This window comes from Pelobates fuscus, chromosome 8 (assembly GCF_036172605.1).
Source record: "Pelobates fuscus isolate aPelFus1 chromosome 8, aPelFus1.pri, whole genome shotgun sequence".
Taxonomy (NCBI): Eukaryota; Metazoa; Chordata; class Amphibia; order Anura; family Pelobatidae; genus Pelobates; species Pelobates fuscus.
Window position 1 is genome coordinate 61,456,318 of NC_086324.1, and position 20,680 is coordinate 61,476,997.

Below are 20,680 nucleotides of genomic sequence, written 5' to 3' on the forward strand. Positions count from 1 at the left end.
CAGAAGCTGACAAAGCAAGTACCATAACTAGAGCAAGGCAGGTACAAGGGGTATTAACAATGAACATGTAAATGAGAAATCTAACGATGCACTTGCAGTGCTTTTAGAGGTGAGTCCAACATCAGTAGCCGTCATCAGCCAATGAAAGATCATGAATAAATGAACAAATAATCCTCAGTGTCTGCAACATTTTCCTTGCTTTCTTTAACACAATACAGCTTGCAATTCACAATCTATCATAGAATGCCATTTGTATTATATCTTGTTTCGTACTGTGTACATTAGGGGGAAAAAAAATAACTTAAACAAAACTTATATTATAATAATAAAGTGAGTTGTTTGTTTCGTTATAATTGTATCTCAGTCAATACCAGAGTCATGCTGTCAATCAGCTCAGCCATGTAATGGGATCCTCTGGAGAATCACATTGACATGAAGAACTCCACAAGGCATAGATCCTATTATCACCTCTGGCAACATGATTTCCATGGTATCTTTATCCCGATATGTTTAATCACCTAACGAATGCGCCATTATATTTACATCTATTTTATATCTACTACATCTATTCCAGTTATCTGGTGTTACCAATGGTGTATGTTGAATAATGGGAATATAGAGAGCAGATCCTACATGGAATGGCCCTGCACCAGTTAGAGACACCAGCTAGGGGTAATTGTGAGTCAACATACCCTGCTGTGTAATATTAGAATAATATAAATGTTTTACCACCTAGATCTGCAATGTCAGACTGATACATTGTACTGATGAGCAGATTTACATTGTTCACTGCACTTTTCCAATTAAATGCTTTGCATAGGGAAGCATTGAATCCAGTGCTTCCCTATGATCAGAATTGATGACGGGAATGTGACAGAAGTGAGACTCTTTATTTTATGTGTAAAGCGCCTCTAGTGGTTATCAGGAAGAAATGCCAGGGGCACCGGACCCAGACCACTGAGATGAAGAGTTCTGTGTGCCTTTAGTGTCCCTTTATAATTCTTCTCTGGATATATATGGGGTTTTGCTCTCCTATACGACAGTAATTTAGGAAAGGGGCAGTGACCATACTGTATTTACTCTGTAACCTGCTAAACTTTGCTATTTTTGTGCATGATCCTGAATTTTTCATTCCTCCAGACATAGTTTGCAAGCGCACATTGATGGTATGTGTGATTCATATGCTCCAGATGTGAAACAAATTAACTTAGTATCACAGCCGTGCATGATGTATTTGGTATATGTGAATTCTACCAACTGCATTCTACCAAGTGCTTTCAGCCCTTGCCTAGCAGTATGCAGCAATTCAGTTGACAAACACTGATCTATTTGAAACATTACAAGCCATCAGTATTAACAAAAATAATAATTAATCATTTATATTAGGTCAACCATTCCAAATATAGCACTATGGGATTTATTGCAAAAAAGAACCTTGTCCATGACTATTTATTGTGACACAAGCAACATTGTTGCCCTTACAATTATAAAGCTTCTGTTGTTATTTTTCTCCAAACTGTGCACTGCAACAAATGATTTAACACTTAGACTAGAATAGTGGGTGTCTGATGAGATAGCTTGAATGTTTCCATCTCTCCTTTCCCATAATATTTACAGTTTCCTTGTCAATTCTTCACAATCCTAGATGCATTGAAAAAACAAAAACCCAATGTGAGCTATGTGTCTATATAAATATCAGTATTGGTTTAATATGCTGTCAGTGGAGCAGCCATATCTGTAAACCCATGGAATGTTCCTTCTCATTGACATTCTATAATGTTGCTCTTTATGGAACGCTGACTGATTCAGGGAAGTGGCACTGAAAGCTGCACACGTGGGCGTGGCCTGTCAGATATGACTTAGTTTCAATGCTGACAGGTAGGGCTGAACGGAGAATGAGGGGATCAGGGGCGTGGTTATCTCACAGGGCGTGCCCTCGCTTTCAGATAGGGTGTACCCTTGAAACAGGTTTCGCTTACAGGGGTGTGGTTACATCACAGGGCATGGCCTTGCAGCGATAGAGCGTTCTCATAGGGGCGTGGTTATGTGACAGGGCGTGGCCTTGGTCCAGCCTTTGCTTCTCAGGAGCTTGCAGCTGATCAAAGCGATCTGAGCATCCCGAGCGCTGCACTAACCTGGAGCCCGACTCAGCCGGTAAGTACAGGCTTTCACCCACCTACCGAGAAAAGCCAGCAGGGTGTGGGATGGGCACAGCGGGAGCCCTGTATTCCAAGATTTACCTTCTGTGTTTTATGAGACAGTTCATTATGCTCCAGCAATCTGCTCCATCCTCTGTAACACCTGCAGCTCTACATATTGTCATATTGTCACACCTGTCATTCTATGGATGCTGTGGACTGCATTTCCCATGATGCCCAGTCAGCCCAGTGAGTGTAGTCCTCAGAGGCTGGATTGCCAAAGATGACATAACTGAACAGTTGGGTTTAAGACCTCTTATATATTTCAACTCCTGAACAGCAAATAGCATGCATTACATTTTTGTATATTTTCTCTACCATCACCTGTTAACATTGTTCCTTTAATTCTTCAGCAGCTTTATTTATTAATATACCTTATAACACCAAGTCATTCTATATATTATACAGGCACACAGACATTATTAAAGCCATCCTCTGCTATTAATCCACCTTTTGTACTTGCTACACCCATCTACCTCCCCATCAACACTTTATGTGACCCTTGCGCCCAGCCAGATAACTTAACATCATATCCTTTTTTACAATCTTTAAATTGTCTCCCTCCGTGCCAGCATGGATTTGTGCCAGCTCCACCCATTTGCCTTCAGTGGCTTTGGGATTCCTTTTTCCTAATTTGGTTGTTATAAAAAAAAAAAAAAATGGCACCCTAAAAAAATACTTGTTTGTCCAGGAAGAATCCTTTTACCAACAGAAAATGCATCCCCAAAAATCAATGAATAAAGCTGGCATAATTACCTACTCAGGTCTTTGTGCCTTGCCAGTCCTGTGTCATCATAGCAGGCATCAAAGATTATCTGAGTTCAAAATGTTTCTACCTCAGCTGAAATCCATGTAAGCTGCATAAGGTCTGCATTGCAGTGCCTTACAGTTCCTGGGAATCTATAAAATGGCAAATGCATTATGGAACGTAATCTTGAGAAAGAACACCTATTGGTACCTACAATGCTCATAATTTTTGGGTGCTCATACTATATATAGTTACTGTAGAATACATTGCTTGCCCATCATCTTGCAATGCATCTATATACCAACCCTAGCCTGGAGCGCATTATCCCTGCAGTGCACCAGACCCTCTTTCCTTTTCACAATATGTAAAAACAGGGTACCAGAACTCTCAGACAGGGGATGATATAAATCTTAAAAAGAAGAGACTTTCAGTCAATAGTTATAGATCTAGGAATAGTGATCGTGTGGGAGGGGAAGATGAGTTGTGACATACCTGGAGTCACTGACAGGAGTGGGAGCTGTGATATCAGGAAGGCAGGCAATGTGTGGGTGGTGAGTGATACAAGAAGATACTGCAGTCTTCATAGTCCACTTTAGCACGCACTAAAAGGACGTTTTATATGCGGAATTAGTTGATCAGTCATCCCATAGCCATTGAGGCCTGCAACATGTTGCAGAGAGAGAGACGCATTGCAGGCCATTGTAACAGTCAATATAATTTAATCGCCATTTAATTTAAAACCGTGAATTGGATGCTGTTAAATAGCAGTTGTACTGTGGATATATGCCAGACAGATGATAAAGTGCTCTCGAGAGACGATATTCAAAAGATTTACTGCCTTCCATGCATAAAACCAGAAGTTATTTTTAAAACAGATCTCTTTTCATTAGGCTTGTGAATACGAAAGTCAGTGATCCGTATAGCGTCCCAGTGTCTTGTTTTAGTGAATAGTAAAGATAAAATGCGCTGGTATATAAGGATAGCATATTGCAAAGGATTAGGTACATTGTCCTTTTGTCATCGTGATTTCCAGTCTATTTATAATGCTTCGGTCTGGATTGTAACAAGCAAACTTATTTAGGTGTATAAATGTAAAAATATATAATCTCTTCTCTGTCTAAAATATATTTCAGGATTTACATTTATGCAAAAAGATTAGATATTGTGTGGAATTCAATGTATCTGACGCCTTACGATGCTGCTGGTGAAGGTCTTGTAGCTGCTTTCATTTACAGCGAATGAAAATGCTCATCAAGCTAAATGTTATTCGAGAAAGACTGTAAATATTAGAGAAGTTAGCTCTTTATCGTACTAAAGAATCCAGAATCCAGCAACTCATTCAACACAGCCTGTTACTAGGTAACAGGAGTTAAAGCCTACATTACGCCATCATGTCATTTTAAAATGTTTGGTTTGGTTGCTTATAATAATGAAATGGGCTGGTAAATGATGAAATGACTAGACAAACATCTAGAGATATGACCCAGTTTTGTTTATGTCACGTTAATTGAAAAAAATTTCAAAATTTAATTTTTTTAAAAATTTAATTACTGCTTAATATTTAGCATACATGGCGCCATTACAAAAGAGTTCATTTACTTATAAAATGTTCTACCCAAAGAATACAATTAGATTTCTCTCCTTTGAAGACATGTCAGATCATTTAGAACTATCTATCTGAATTTGGAAATCTGCTTGCTATTTCAGCAGTGCCAAATCACTTTCTATAAATTTATCACAATTACTATTGGTGAAATCTTTTTTGTGCTTACATGTGCTGTGCAAATATAAGTATGGGATAGTTAACCTAGAATGTGTAGAACCATTATAAATGCATTATAGTGCCATAGCTTGCCAGATCACGATTTAACAAGAATGGAGGGCCCTCCTATAAGCATACACAATAAAATAATTATTTGGATCAATTAAACACATGAAGGGGGCATGTAATAACCATGTAATAACCATCTCCAAATAAAAACATATTGTGAAATGAATAGTGTATGGAAAAAAATAAATGCTATCTCTAGCTTTTTTTCTGCGTTAAAGAAGAACTGTCACTTTCAATATTTTAGCACATATTTTAGCACATCCAAAAGTTAGGTATTGTTTGTGCTTATTTTATTTTTAAATTCTTTTCAGATTAAAAAAAATAAAAATAAATAAAAATCTCATCCATTCGCTACACCATATGACAGGATCCTTGGATCCTTCAGCCATATACATGCACCTTGGGTCAGACAGTGCTTGAAATCTGACAGTTAGTCTCTATGGTCTTCCTTGATTCCACTCCCTGCACAAAATAAGGTAGGACTATAGAGACTAACAGCTGGATTCCAAACATTGTCTGACCTTTTAAAGCAAGGTTCTGTTTTAGTAGCCAATCAAATTTACCCACAATCCATCATTATAGTAAATCCCACAGAAGGTCAAACAGCAGACATTATGAGCGAGGAGAACATAATGGCTGCACCCAAATATAATTATTATTATTATTATGTTATTATTTATATAGCGCCAACAAATTCCGCAGCACTTTACAGTTGAAATCTAGCACAAGAAAGAATAGATAATAAATGTAAATAAAGGCAAGTGGCAAGGTAGGGAGTATACTCATTAACCCAGGACATACTTGAAAACAAGAGAAATCTCAATGTATCTTTCCTGGTAAAATATTTTATAAATAAATAAGATACAGGGGGCATTAAGCAAACCGTATTAAAAAAAAAATGACAGGGCTGCTATTATGCTTATTTTTTTGTTGCTTTTTGTTTGTTTAACTTTATTAGTATATGTCCTCCAGTGGCGAAAAAACAAAAGTAGAGGAATATTCAATAAAGCCATCATGTGGGATGGGTAAAGTGATGTGTGGAAGAAACTAGACACTGCCTATTTGACTATACAACTGCTAGAATGGGTTGAAATTAAATGTTCGGTGTCAGTCATTGATGAATTATTGTGCCTGTGCAGTGTAGTAGTTAATTAGAATAAGCACATGCAGAATTGGTTTGCGCATGCACAGATTCTATTTTCTCCAGTACGAGGAACCAGAGTCCCAGGTTGCGACAGACCCCAGCACTATATAGGAAAGTGGTGAGGTGTGGTACATCTTTAGTTTGCTGTCAGTAACCGTTCATGTGGACCGCATAGTCTGGTACAGGATAACTTGCAGGCAGGCTGCACTGTTGAATATTACAATTGTTTCTATGTTTCTATAAATATTAAAATAGTTGGTAAAGCATAAGTGATACATGCAGTATACCCAGCATTTTAGTTTAGTATATATGTTGCATTCATTGGATATTACATTTTGCCGGAACCTAATTTTCTCCCCTTGGTAATAATTTAATGTGTATGAAAAGTGAGTACTGCTCATTACAACATTTGAATTGACCCTTATTGTAATCGTTTTTTGCATAATTATTTACCATTGTTTTCTTCCTTCCAAGGTGAGCACTTGTTATTGTGTTTACGCAGTACATTTATTGTTTTTTTTTTTTTTTGAGATATCATATAAAGTACACAATTAGATTTGAGAATTATGTTAAAATGGACCCTCCCAACTAAAACACCTAGTTGTTACAATATGCTGTTCTATGTTCTGCTGTTAAACCTTCTGGCTGTTAGATTTGCTGTCACTGCTTTGTGAAGTCTACTATCTAAATATGCATCTGTCCATCTGTCTATCTAGTGATCTTTCGATCATCCATGTGTGTGCATCCTTCCATCCATCCTTGTCACGATACGGTAGAGAGAAAATGAATGGACGGCTTTTGTATAGAGAAAGAATCATAGAGTCAGACAAGGAACAAAGGCTGGGAGTGAAAATGCAGTACTGCAATGCCAGAGACTACAAGCAGGGATAGTCTGTCTCTTACTTTCTAGCCGGCCTGTGATATAACTCCTATCATTAAACCTTCAGTGGTAGGAAATCAGCAGACAAGGCTGAAATAGAGATCAAGGTTTAAATATATGTTATTATTTTAGATATTTAAAGGTAATATTATTAAACCCCTTCCTAATATGTCATATTTCATACCAGTCATGATATTCAGTGGTTTGCATTACTCTTCATCAAGGGTTTAAACATAATCTTACATTTTTAATGTAAAGTTATTGCATATGAAGGTACATTTAAGAGTTAGAATTTAATATGGTGCATTAGAATGCATTAAAGGGACTTTATAGGCACCTAGACAACTTAATCTCAATTATGTGGTGTGGGTGCCACGTCCCCCTGTTATGGCTGTATTTTCATTGCAGGTTTAAGCTGCCTCTGCGGTACGCAACCTTTGGCACTCCAGATGTTCTGGGCTATATATTCCATGATGCTTTGCCAGCATTATGGCTGTAAGAGCATGATGGGAAATGTAGTCCACAACATCTGGGGTGCTGAAGTTTGCCTACAATTGGGGTTGTCATACTGACAGTCATTAGAGATGTTTACGCTGAAATAGTGGAGTAAAACATCACTATTTCAATCATATGGTCTCAGAGAGATGATCTGATTAGTGCAGCATGGAATTTTCCCACGCATGTGCACTTGCCTCCCAATGCTTTTCTATGGGAAAGCATTGGATTGGCTAAGATCATCGATCTCTATAATCTTAGCCAAAGAGATGGAGGGGAACCCCGGAGACCAACACTGCAAGGGGGAAAAGTTAAGTATGCTCACTTTTGTAACCCTTGTAGTGGTAGCCTAACCTAAACAGTGACTAGGGCTCTATCGCATTAGGTATACTAGCTTGCATTCCTAATCTATAGTGTTCCTTTAATACATAATCGTTTGCTTAGAATTTATTAGCAATATTACAGTGTGTGCTCAGAATATTAGGAACCGTATTAAAGAAACACTACTAACACCTAAACCACCTCAGCTAGCCTTAGGGTCAAATTTTCTGTCCCCGTACCAGGCTAAATTTAGAAAAGTGTCAATCGCAAGAGAAATTTGCCCTTTTATAAATCACTTTTTTCCCTACAGTGTGTCCATTTAAGAACTGGTGTTATAAACACCATTTAGAGTTGTATATTTCAGGCAACAAGGAAAGCACTGGCTGCAGATTGATAGCCACACGTTGCATTATTTTAACTTTGTCAGCACCAGAGGTGGGTCTTACTTACTAATTTTGCCCTGAACAAAGGATAATGAGATGCTTATATCACATGCCTTCTAGATGGCTTTGGTACAGCTGTAGTATGGGTAACATGTAGCATGCATATATTTGGTTTCTTTAGGTTAAATGAAAATACAATTTTATGTGTTGCAGACCATTTTAATCGCGTAATAATAGGATGACAATGTCATAACTTGACTTTATTTTATATCCAGGCGATTACTTAGTTAAAATGTTTTTTGAATGTTTTGTTTAACAATAATTCATTATTGCTGTACTGGTAATCATTCTCTGTTTTAAAACATCATTCCAGCCAACTCATTAGTATGTTGGCTTAAAGAACAACTGTCACCTCATTTTCATAAATGTTTTAATATAACAATCCTTTCAACAAGTTTTGAAAGGAAATGGATTTGTAAAACAAGAATATGTAAAAATAAAAAAAATAAAAAAAACTCATCCCTAGCTATAGTACATGACAGGATACTTTAGCCATATACATACACCTTGGGTCAGACAGTGATTGAAAACCTAAAGTTAGTTTCTCTGGTCTTTACTACTTCTGTCCAACCCAAGATGCTTGTATATGGCTGCATCATCTTGCCATATACTAAAGGTAGGGAGGAGTTTTTTCCTTTTTAAAAAAATAAATAAAATAAAAATATATTTTTCATTAAAAAGTGCTTGATGAAAGGGCATTATATTAAAATATAGTTTTGTCCTTTATTTTTATTATTATTTTTTTACATAAATAATCCTCTTAGAATTTCTGCAGTCCATGTACTGGTATCATGACTGGATTTACAACTGGATTCTCAGGTGGTCCCCTACAAAATCAATTATTGTAAATACAAAAGTGTAATTGCATGCATTTTTGGGTATATAGTATTGAGTGCACACTTGCAGTATATAAATAACTGCACACATGTGTATGTGTGTGAATGCCATCAGTAGTGTTTATATCCACTGGGCAATAATTAAGTGCTAGGGTGAGTGTGGGAATGCTGTGAGCAATATGTGAATGGTATTGAGAGTGTATATATCTTATAGGAACTCAATGAGTGCTACAGGGAGTGCATGAACGTTTTGCAGAGTGCACAAAATGAGTATCTTTCAGTGTGTTTTATAGAATGTAGACTACACCCAACCACAGCCATATTTCTATTCTACAGCCATTTATATATTACAATGGACATCAGACTGTGAAAATTAATGTAAAGACAGATGCATTGCTTGGGGCAAGAGGTGGTATTCCACTACTGTACATTTCCCACTGCTGATATCACAGTGAGTGGCAAGTCTCACACTGTTTCTCCATCATACATATGTAAATTATGGGCGTTCGTGTGCAGCCAACTAACAAAAGCTTGCTTCAAATTGTGAAGAAAACACAAGTAAAACACCATCTACTTATCCCATTGAAACTGGTTACGTTGTAATCTAGGTTGAAAAAAAGATTCAAGTCTTTCGCGTTCAACCTTTAAAACACACCTTGTTATTTTATTGATCCTAAAAAAAGGCACCCAACTACAACAATTTCTAGTATAAACCGTCTGCGAATAATCTAAAATAGACAGTACGCACTTGTACCAGTAGTATGAAGATGGTGGCTGCTTACAGACAGGCACCTGTAGGCAGCTATTTACTGGATGATGTTTAACCCTGATTAACATCTATCACATATAAATGTTGACCCAGGTCACTACAAAGACCATCAATAAAGGTTATGTAACTCATCTGCCTTTTTGTGGACAAATATAATACATCAAACCCCGTTTGTTCATTTACACAACTGTTTTATTTAAGAATAAGCCATTGTACTTATGCCAACAGCTCTTTGTTCTCTCTTTATTGCACCAATATTATCCTTTAAGCACTGTGTACAATGTGTCCTCTTCCTCATCAGCATCCATTATATTCCTTTTAATGATAATGTATTGTAAAGCATATATTGGCCCATCATACTCACAATACTCACATACAGTAAGCACATTTAAACCAGTTATCAGTATGATACAGTTCACTGCTAGTTGCTATTATAGCCTTCAAATATTCCCTGTTGTTTGCTTGGTATATTCAGTGTTCCTTCCATCTCTCCATTCCTTATCTGCTAGAATTCATCAATTAAAGGGACACTATAAACACCAAAACAACTTTAGCTTAGTGAAGCAGTTTTGGTGTATAGATCTTGTAGTCTCAATGTTCAGATCTAGGATTTAGGAGGTATATATGTGTGTGTATAGTATGTCTGTGCAGGTTTTTTAATTTAACCCCTTAAGGACACAACTTCTGGAATAAAAGGGAATCATGACAGAATATTTCCATCTTGCGCCCTTAAAGGGACACTCCAGGCACCCAGACCACTTCTGCTCATTGGAGTGGTCTGGGTGCCAACTCCCACTACCCTTAACCCTGCAAGTGTAATTATTGCAGTTTTTCATAAACTGCAATATTTACATTGCAGGGTTAACTCCACCTCTAGTGGCTGTCTATTAGACAGCCACTAGAGGTCACTTCCTGGGTTCTAGCACAGGTTTCCTGTGCTAGAGCGTCGCTGGACGTCCTCACGCTGTGTGAGGACCTCCAGCGTCGCTCAAAACCCCATAGGAAAGCATTGAAATTATTTTTCAATGCTTTCCTATGGGGAGACGTAATGCGCATGCGCGGAATTTCCGCGCATGCGCATTAGGTCTCCTCGGCCGGTGAGCGAGATTAGTCTCGCCCACCGGCCGACGTAATCACTAGGAGGAGCGTCGCGGAGGCGGAGACAGCGGCGAGGGACATCGCCGCTGTCCCAGGTAAGTCACTGAAGGGGTTTTCACCCCTTCAGTAACCGGGGATTGGTGGGTGGGAGGGAGAGGGACCCTCCAGTGCCAGAAAAACGGATCGTTTTTCTGGCACTGGAGTTTCCCTTTAAGGGGCTAAACACTGCCTTTTCAGAGAAAAGGCAGTGTTTATTTAGTGATTTATTTTAAATATTTTATATAAAGTTTATTAAAACAGTTTTATCCATCAAAAAGGATTATTTTTGGTTTTATATCTCTTTATTAAAGCTTTAAGATGATACAAAAAATGTACTCTTATTTATTCACATTACAATGAATTCATTTTTAAAAAAACAAATATTGCATTTTGCTAAACTAAACAATCCGTAACAGTTATTACGTGCAAAAAAAATACATAAACACTCAATCCATTCATCCATCATTCTTATGTGACGGGGGCAGAAAAAGGAGTATAATATTACCTTGAGTTATAAAATGTTCTTGAATTCTGTTGTTTATATGTGGGACAGGGTCTTAATGGAAATAAAATGTTTCTACTTAATTTCTCTTATGAAGGGAGAGGACTCCCAAGGGGCCTATATACTTAGATATATTTCTAGCTGGTTGTCCATCATAGTATCTTTTCTCCATGTTAAATTGGTCATTAATTTAGTTTATAAATCCAGCTCATTCCAGATGTCCTTGTTGTTTGCAATTTCTCGCTATACTGATTTTAAAAGCAAGCAAACTATGTACCAAAAGATGCATTGAAGGTTATACCCATCTCTGCATACCGATATGGAAGTGGAGCAGCTGGGAGGGCCAAGCAGAGATCCTGTTCAAATATTATTTTGAAAAGTACATTCAAGAGTTCTGATTTAAGGTTATCAAATTCTCTACATTCCCACCATATATGATAATGGGTGCCATATAATTTTATTGTGTAATTCCATCAACTTAATACAGTGTATACTTTGTTTAACTAGTTTGTTACTCTTCCTCTATTAGTGGATTTCAAAAATGTTATTTATGTCAGCTTCCCACTTAACCTGTGGGACATCTTTGGCAAAAGGTTAACTAACGCCTTAAGGACACATGACACGTGTGACATGTCATGATTGCCTTTTATTCCAGAAGTTTGGTCCTTAAGGGGTTAAAGCAACAAAAAAAGTTCAAAGCACGAGTTCAACTTCTTTGAATTTTAAAGTGTACCTAAAAATTCTGTTATTTTATTCTGTTCCGTAATCTGTTTAGTGGATACATAGTTCTTTATTCTTAGGTATCTCAATATTTCTTTGGAAGATAGAGTATACATTGTTCTAAGTTGTTGAAATGGCATTACATTTCCATTTAATAGGACGTTGGATATACGGTCAATCCTACAGCTCCTCCATCTCCCCAGATCCAAGTCCTTCATATTAACCTCCAGTCATTTTATTGCAGAGGAACATGCCAGACCATTTATTTAATTGAATTGTTTCCTAACTTTTTTGCTGTTTTTAGCATATTTTTGACAATCGGATTTACAGTAAACTGATCAAGATGTTATTTAATATCTAACCAAAAACAGAGAAAGGCAGTGTTTACATTACAGCCTAGGAACACCTCTAGTGGCAGTCACTCAGATGGCCACAGGAGGTGCTTCCTGGGTCAGTGCTGCATGGTGTGCGGTTGGATGAGAATGTCAGTTTTGCTGATCTCAGCCAAGGGACTAAGTGGGGCAGAGCCAGCCATTGTGAAATCCAAGCGGCACTGGAAAAAAGGTGAGTAATCTCACCTTTTACTTTTCTAATGGAAGGGTAGGGGGGCAGGGACCTAAACTATGTTTTTACAGCTTTAGTGTCAGAGTACGTTTGTATTCCTGACACTGTAGTGTTCCTTTAAGCTAAAGTTGTCTTGATGCCTACAGTATCCCTTGAAGTCTTATCTACAAATTGGAAATCAATGTATATTGTAAGGGGAGGATCGCCAGTTTCAGTGCCGCTTAGAGGTGCAGAAAGATAAAATGAAGCACATATTTTAGACCCTGGTCTTTTTGTGGTTCCTCTGAGGGCTCTAACCATGGTCGGCACTCCCTGCCAACGCACATATATGTATCAAAGGGACATATAAGGGGGGCTTTAGTAGCTCACATATGAGATCAATGCCTAGCATTTACAGATGGATAATCCTCATGTCAATTATTATTAGTGTATGAATGTGAACTGCATAATCTTATCTCAATATTTTTGTTATATAAATGGGCAACTCCAACACGTTTATTCTACAAGTAGAATTGGATTAAGTTTGCGTAAAACATCCCACACCGAGGTAACATATTCCCTTTTGTTGTGGTAGGAGGCGGCGGAGGAAGTCCATGTGTTCTTCTGCTGGAGGCTCACAATCTCATTGCTCTCAAGGCCTGGACTGGCCCCCTGAGATCCCTTTAGGATCTAGAATCTGTGAATATTAAGTGCAGAAAAAGCAATATGTTTCTCAATGGACACTTATAATGAAGTAAGTTTAGGAACCATTGATCCTAGTTTTGAAAACCTGTCACAGTATCAATATGTCTTGTATAGGGGCAGAGCTTTCCTTAACCCCTTAAGGACACATGACATGTGTGACATGTCATGATTCCCTTTTATTCCAAAAGTTTGGTCCTTAAGGGGTTAAACGTTTCTTTTAAAAGAATTGAAAATGAGTAAGGAGAATATTTCTGGGGATCATATGCTAGCTTTGTGACATAATAAGTGTCAGCAGAGATTTGACTGCACCAGGAGGATTGCAGCAATTAGGTCCTCTATTCCTCAGTGCTCAGAGCCTTTGCTTGCTCATGCAAGGATTCCTGTCGCCATAGGCAAAGATCCATTTTGCCCCCCACTCATGAATACAACTAAATTGTCTCAAGGGTTTATTCACTAAACTCTCAATTTAGGTGAATTGAAAATCAAATTGCAAAGTGTAAGCAAAAACAGGCGAACTGTGACTGCAGAGGAGATGGAGATTTCTACTAAATCGGCTATTTTGGCCTAAATTTGCCATTTGGTTTCCAATTAGGTCTGATCAGAGATCGCTTTCCTTTACAGTGCCCACCCACTACCTGGTGAGGAGACTCATTTCGGTCTGAGAGTATGAATTCGCTCCGTTCGCTTTCTCTGTTCCCATAGACCTGCTCTACGGGGTTAGACCTACTGTCTCCCTTGCCCAATAGGTAATATTTCAGTTGTTTTCCCAGTCTCCCACATCCCTCTGCCCCTCCACAAAGGCTCGACCGCTAGTAGCTAGTGATATAAGTGAAGCTTCAGAAATAGGAATAGGGGTAGGATGGGGGTGTCCTATAGCATTTGTCCAACTAAATTACTCAAGGATTCCGCTCTGAATGAGCTGTTTAGGCTATTTATTGTTTCCAGTGTTCTAACCAAGGTTCCCATGTTCGTAGGTATGTGGTATGTTTACCCTTCACCGACCAGTGTAGGTCCTCCAATTCCCTCATGTTTTCGACTCTCGTGAGCCACTGCTCCTTAGTCGGGATTTGAGTTTGGCACCAGTAAACTGGAATTAGGGCATTGGCTTCTTCCAGTAAAAGGCTAAGTAATTTCTGGTTGTGTTTGTTCAGGATGGCATTCGGCCACCCCAGCAAGACCTGAGATGGAGTCAGTGTGTTTCTCAGTGGGAGTATCTCTTGTATGGTCTGTGTGATTTGGTCCCAAAATGGCCCAATCAATTTGCAGTACAATAAAATGGGTGCACAGTGTGGGGGTGATTAGGGACTAATGCTCAAACACCTAGAAAGTGGTATCCCCTACACCACTTAAAAACACATAGCATACATACATAAAAAGGTGGAGCTCAATGCAGCAAATATTCTGAAAAACAAAATAATGCAGCTAAATAGTGTAACACAGTACATGAAATTTTTTTTGATATAAAAATATAATGGTATCACTCACAAGCCTGGAGTCATACCGTCATATGACTCAGGTGGTATGCGCCTCTGGACCATTCAAGGTTGTCCAAACCCCTTCTGTGTAAGGTGTTTTCCTTTAAAGTGCTGTAGTTCCTCCTTCCAAGTGCTTTGGGTTCTTTCTTTCACTTTTTTGGCCGGTTTCAAATAATAGATACACCAGGTCCAGGGTAGTGAATCCAATAAAGTGCTTTATTATTAATCCAAATGTTAATAGGTGTCTCCGTTTGTCTTTGTGAAGGCAGAACTGACACTGCATTAGTTGGTTCTGCCGGTCAGCATCTGTCTGTTCTTCTCTCACTGTCACACACGGGAGATCCCAGGGCTGAGTTATTCCCCTGATGCAGGAGAATCAGGCATCAGGAGAATAACACCTTACACAGAAGGGGTTTGGACAACCTTGAATGGTCCAGAGGCGCATACCACCTGAGTCATATGACGGTATGACTCCAGGCTTGTGAGTGATACCATTATATTTTTATATCAAAAAAATGTTCATGTACTGTGTTACACTATTTTGCTGCATTATTTTGTTTTTCAGAATATTTGCTGCATTGAGCTCCACCTTTTTATGTATGTATACAATCAATTTGCAGAACCACCATATATGCTCCATGGTCCATGGTTCCTCCCCACATCTCCAACATCGGCCACTTAGTGTGGGCCAAAATCTGTGTAATTGTGTAGGGGTTCTGTACCACCTAGTGACCTGTTTGTAGAATGTCTCTCTTCTGGATACACTTGTTGAGAGAGTCATACCTTTTCCCAGTATAGTCGCCCACTCCTCATCTGTCAGGTGTATGTGGAGACCCTGCATCCATTTCTGTTGGAAGGTCTCATCATTCGGTCCTGCTGTCCCTGTTTGCAGCAGTTTGTAAATTGTGGATAGCGGGCATGCAAGAGGCTTTCCCGGCCTGCAAAGTGACTCAAAGGGTGTCTTATCCCTGATCTGGCCTAGGGGTATTACATCTTTTTGCAGAAAATGTTTAAGTTGTGAGAACCTCATGATTTCCAGCAATGTGTCTTGTCTGTCCGTCCTCCTAAATTCTGTGATTTTTGAGGGTATATCTGTTGTTAGTGTGTTGTCTACGGTCGGATTGCTGTCTCCCATCAGGTGTGTAAGAGTCCGTGCTCCTTGCCCTTAGTTGAAGTCTGGGTTCGTTTTCAGCGGAAAAAGTGGTGATAGGCAATTTGTTCTATGGGTTTTCCATTTTGCTAAGATGTGGTGTATGAGTGGGTGGGGGACCTGTGAGATTTTGCTAAGGTAGCATGTTTGCCAGTGGAGAGTGTGTAAGGGTATTCTAGCAAAACTCTGCTCCAGCTCATACCATGAAAGGTACATGTTACTAAAGTTTTGGATCTCAGCAGTTATTTGGGGAGTGAGGTTCTAGGTTCTGTGAAGGTGAGGAGAACGTCATCGACAAATGCAGATATTTTCGTTTCTCCTCCTTGATATTCGTAGTCTTGTATACCCTTATCACCTCTGATAGCATTTAAAAAGGGTTTCATAGCCAATATGAATAAGAGGAGGGAAAGAGGGCAGCCCTGCCTGGTGCCGTTTCTGATCTCAAATGGGGTCGAGAGTGTGCCATTGATGCGGATGCTTGCCGCCAGCCCTCTGTAGAGTGCCTGGATCCAGTTGTGCATGTTCGCAAGGTGGTGAATAGATAGGACCAGTCCAACCTGTCAAATGCTTTTTCAGTGTCGATCGAGAGTAAAAGGGAAGGTGTTTTGGTTACAGCTGCTCCATGTAGCACATGTAAAACCTTAGTGGTGTTGACCCTGCCCTCCCACCCTGGGACAAACCCAGCCTGGTCTGAGTGGACCAGTCCAGGCAAAAGGGGCTTAAGTCGATTAGCAATAAGTTTTGCGAACATTTTTAGATCGGGAATAATTAGTGATATGGGTCTGTAGCTGCCGCAGAGTGTTGGGTCTTTCCCTGGTTTGGGGATTACTGTTATAGCTGCTCGTAGCATCGGTGGGGGTAGGTGGGCTCTGGGGGCCATGTCATTTACTGTTAGTAGAAGGTGGGGGCTCAGGATAGGTTTGAATACTTTAAAGTATCGGGCTGTGAGGCCATCCGGTCCTGGGCTTTTCCCTTTCGGGAGTGTTTTAATTACTGTCAGCAGCTCAGTTTTTGTGAAGGGTGTTTCTAATTGGTCCCGCATGACAATGGGTATTGTATTGTGTAAATTGGATGTCACATAGTCCCTTACTTGCGTAGATTTTACAGACCCTTGTAATAATCGTTAAATGCGGTGGCGATTGTGTCTGTTGTCATGTGCGGTGTTCCATCTGCTCCCTGTATCTTTGAGATGAATGCTTTCAGTTGTTTTGTTTCAAGGGCCCTGGCAAGGAGCTGGCAAGGAGCTTCCCCGTCTTATTGCCATGGGTGTAGAAAGTACTCCTCGACAGCTGTAGTGCTCTGTACGCTCTCAATGTTAGTGTGCTGCGAAGTTCCCCTCACAGGGCAGTCAGTCGTCTAAGAGAGTCACTGGTGGGGTCATGATTGTGGGTGATTTCCTCTGCCTCTATTGCGTCTGTTAGTGTGTTAGTGTATCATACATTCTTTTTTGATACGTGAGCCCCATTTGATGAGGATTCCCTTTATAACACCTTTATGCGCCTCCCAAACCCAGGGGCCACTGCTCTCTCTATTTGTGTTTTCTGAGATATAATTTGTCAGGGATGTTAATTCGTCCTCTACAACCCATGGGTCATCCAACAGGGATTAATTTAGTCTTCAACCCGTACCCCGTGGGTCTCCCCTTGCAGTGATACACTAAGGAAAACCAGGGCAAGGTCGGATCAAGTGGTGTTCCCTATTGTTGCTTCTTCTATGTTGTGCAGTTGTATATGACTCATAATGAGCATATCTAGTCTAGAGCAACAGTTAGCAACGTGTGAATAGTAAGTAAAATCTCTTTCTTGGGGATGCAGGAGTCGCCAGCAATCTGTCAGCTGGTGTGTGTGTAGTATCTGATAGAGTAGGTTCTCTGGTGGGCCATGGTATCTTTAGTTTTTGTCATGCTATCTTCTGAATGGTTGAGAACCATGTTCCGATCTTCCCACCTCTATCCCCATCCCCTCTGCAAAGTCCTCTAGTTTTTTGAGGCACCTTCTGATGAATGAGACTTGTTTAGAGTTGGGGACATATATGTTTGCCAGCATCACCTGGGTAGCATTAATATGGCCTTTGAGAAATAGATATCTCTCCCCTGGGTCTGCTATATTTTCGGGGTTGGTGAGTGTGAGATGTTTGGACAGCAATATTGCCACTCCTCTGGACTTACTCAATTGGTTATTACTGTAGAATGCTTTGTCTATGGTTTTGGATCTCAGTTTAGGTTGGAAGGTTCCTCTATAGTGGGTCTCCTGTATAAAAATAATATTTGCTTGTTGTCTATTTAGTTCTTGTGTGAGAATGGTTAATCTCTCAGGGGAATTAAGGCCCCAAACATTTAGGGACATCACTTTTACTGGAGTCATGGTGGGTATATTGGGTGGGTATTGCGGTCTTTATTGGACATTATGACAAACACAGAGGGGTAGACAGTACTACAAAAACAAATATAACTATTTGCAGTGTGCAAGCTGGGATCGTTTACACTGATATTAGGGACTATGCCCGACCTGTGAGCGGCACTTTCATGCCCACCGGTGAGTTTGGGCATCTCTCTGGGGTGGGTGACCTGGGGCGTTGAGTTAACTGGGCTTGCAGGTAAATAAACATGTGTGTCTTGGAAATAGTGCCTAAACAGCATGGACAGAGTATAGACACACTTTTATTATATACCCTGGGCCGGACAATGGATACTCCTAAGTTGTCTATGCAGCTGTCTAACACATTATAAACATTATCCATGTCACCAGTATTCTGACTGTGCACAAACATGTTAGTCACATATGAACACAAAAATTCAACTGAAACGCTAACGAAATGTACTTATCAAACAATGGTAGGAACTGATTGGTTCGATGAGAGCTGGTTTGGTAAGGGTGTAAGTCCTTAGTCGTGCAGTCTTTCCAGTAACTCTATTTTTAGGAGTGAATTGGGTATTGAGTGACCTCTCCTGTTCCTAGGTGTTCTCTGCCATCTTGGTTTTTGTGTAAGTTGTGGTTGTGGTGGTGCTACAGTAGATAGTCCCATCCAATCTTCCACCGCGAGTCCTAGAGCTTTCTGGAAGCTTGGCACGTCCTCTGGAGATATGATGGTATGCGGTATACCCTGGTGCTGTACCATGAGGGCGTAAGGAAAGTTCCAATGCAATTTAATCTGTTTCTCCATTAGCGCCTTAGTAACTGGCCGAAGCGCCCTTCGAGCCAATAGCATGGACTGCGATAGATCTTGATAAATGGCTACGTGGTGTCCTTCATATTGCAAAAAATTTAGTTGGCGTGCTTTCCTGTAAATTTCCTCTTTTAGCGTGTAATTGTGGAGCCTGCAGATCAGGTCTCGTGGTTTATCTTGGGGCAGAGCTCTAGATCGCAAAGCCCTGTGGGCCCTGTCGAATTTTATGGCAGTGTCCAGGGGCCTCGCAAGGACTTGATTAAAAAGTATGGTAAGTACCTTTGTGGGGTCCTCCCTATCGCCTTCTGGGCCTTCCTGTATGCCTCGTACCTGGAGATTGTTACGCCGTCCCCTGTTGTCGACATCGTTGAGTTTCCTCTGCAGAAATAGTATTGCTTCAACATGTGTTCTCTGGGTCTGTTGGCATTGTGACCAATGCTGGGTCAAGGCCTCTGTTTCGTCTTCTGGTGCCTGCACTCTGTCGCCCAGTTACTAGACATCGTCACTAATGCTCTTAAGCTTGTCGCTGAATGATTCCTCCAGTCTTGAGAACATAGCTGTGATGTCCGTTTTGGAGGGCAGCTGTGCCAGCATGGCTCTGATATTGGTGTCCTCTGCAGAGTATTCTGATAGCGCAGGGCTTGATGGTGAGCTGCCGCGTATACTTGAGGATGGCACCATTTTGCCGTGCTGGTCTGGCTCCGGTTGTTCCCCGAAAAATCGTCTTAGGGAAGATTTCGTGGTAGCCGAGTGTGCTGCCGGTGTGTTCCCACCTTAGGCTTTTGATTTTTGCGGCGCCATGCTGTGCACAGTCGCCAGGTTTTGCAGATTAGGCCCAGTTCAGGACGGAGCTCCGAGCTAACGCGTCCGTCTGCATCGAACTCAAGGCCACACCCCCTCATTCCTACTCTTAACAAGCTCTCTCATTAGCGTTTACCCCATCTTTATTTTGTTTCATTTTCCAGAAGCTTGCAGTCTTTATGTTCATGATTTCGCTGCCCAATATATACATCTAACATACATCTATACACACATACTGGATAATACATCCACCCATGCTGCCTAATTCGTACATCCATTCATACGTTCATACACACATACTGCCTACTGCATACATCCATACACACATACTGCCTAATGTGTACATTTTACATTAAATACATAATTTATAGCTTTGTGTATACTGCACACCAAATGTATGCACACACAATATCACTTACACACTCTAACAAACACATAATGAAGTATACACACACAATGTCACAGACACACACTCTTACTGAAATATACATTCACACAATGTCACTTACACACTCTAACACACACCTAATGATGTATATATACACACACACACACACACACAATGTCACTTACACACTCTAACATACACCTAATGACGTATACACACACAATGTCACTTACACACTCTAAGATACACCTAATGAAGTATACACCCACAATGTCACTTACATACTCTAACAAACACATTTATTTATTTATTTATAAAATATTTTACCAGGAAAGATACATTGAGATTTCTCTCGTTTTCAAGTATGTCCTGGGTCCACAAATCATTGCATTGTTACAGTTAGTGTACAATAAAATACAAAAACAATAT

At 40.0% G+C, this 20,680-nt stretch overlaps 1 protein-coding gene across 11 annotated transcripts in view; it reads left to right on the forward strand.

The window, feature by feature from the left end:
• Positions 1-2,074: 2,074 nt before the first annotated feature.
• Positions 2,075-20,680, forward strand: part of MAP2 (microtubule associated protein 2) — a 223,680-nt gene continuing 205,074 nt past the window's right edge. For 9 of the 11 annotated variants that reach the window (XM_063429924.1, XM_063429928.1, XM_063429929.1 and 6 more), the window contains exon 1: positions 2,075-2,154. The gene's annotated coding sequence lies outside the window, so the exon portion shown is untranslated. The remainder of the gene's footprint in view (positions 2,155-20,680) is intronic. The other 2 variants (XM_063429933.1, XM_063429934.1) reach the window with 2 other exon arrangements.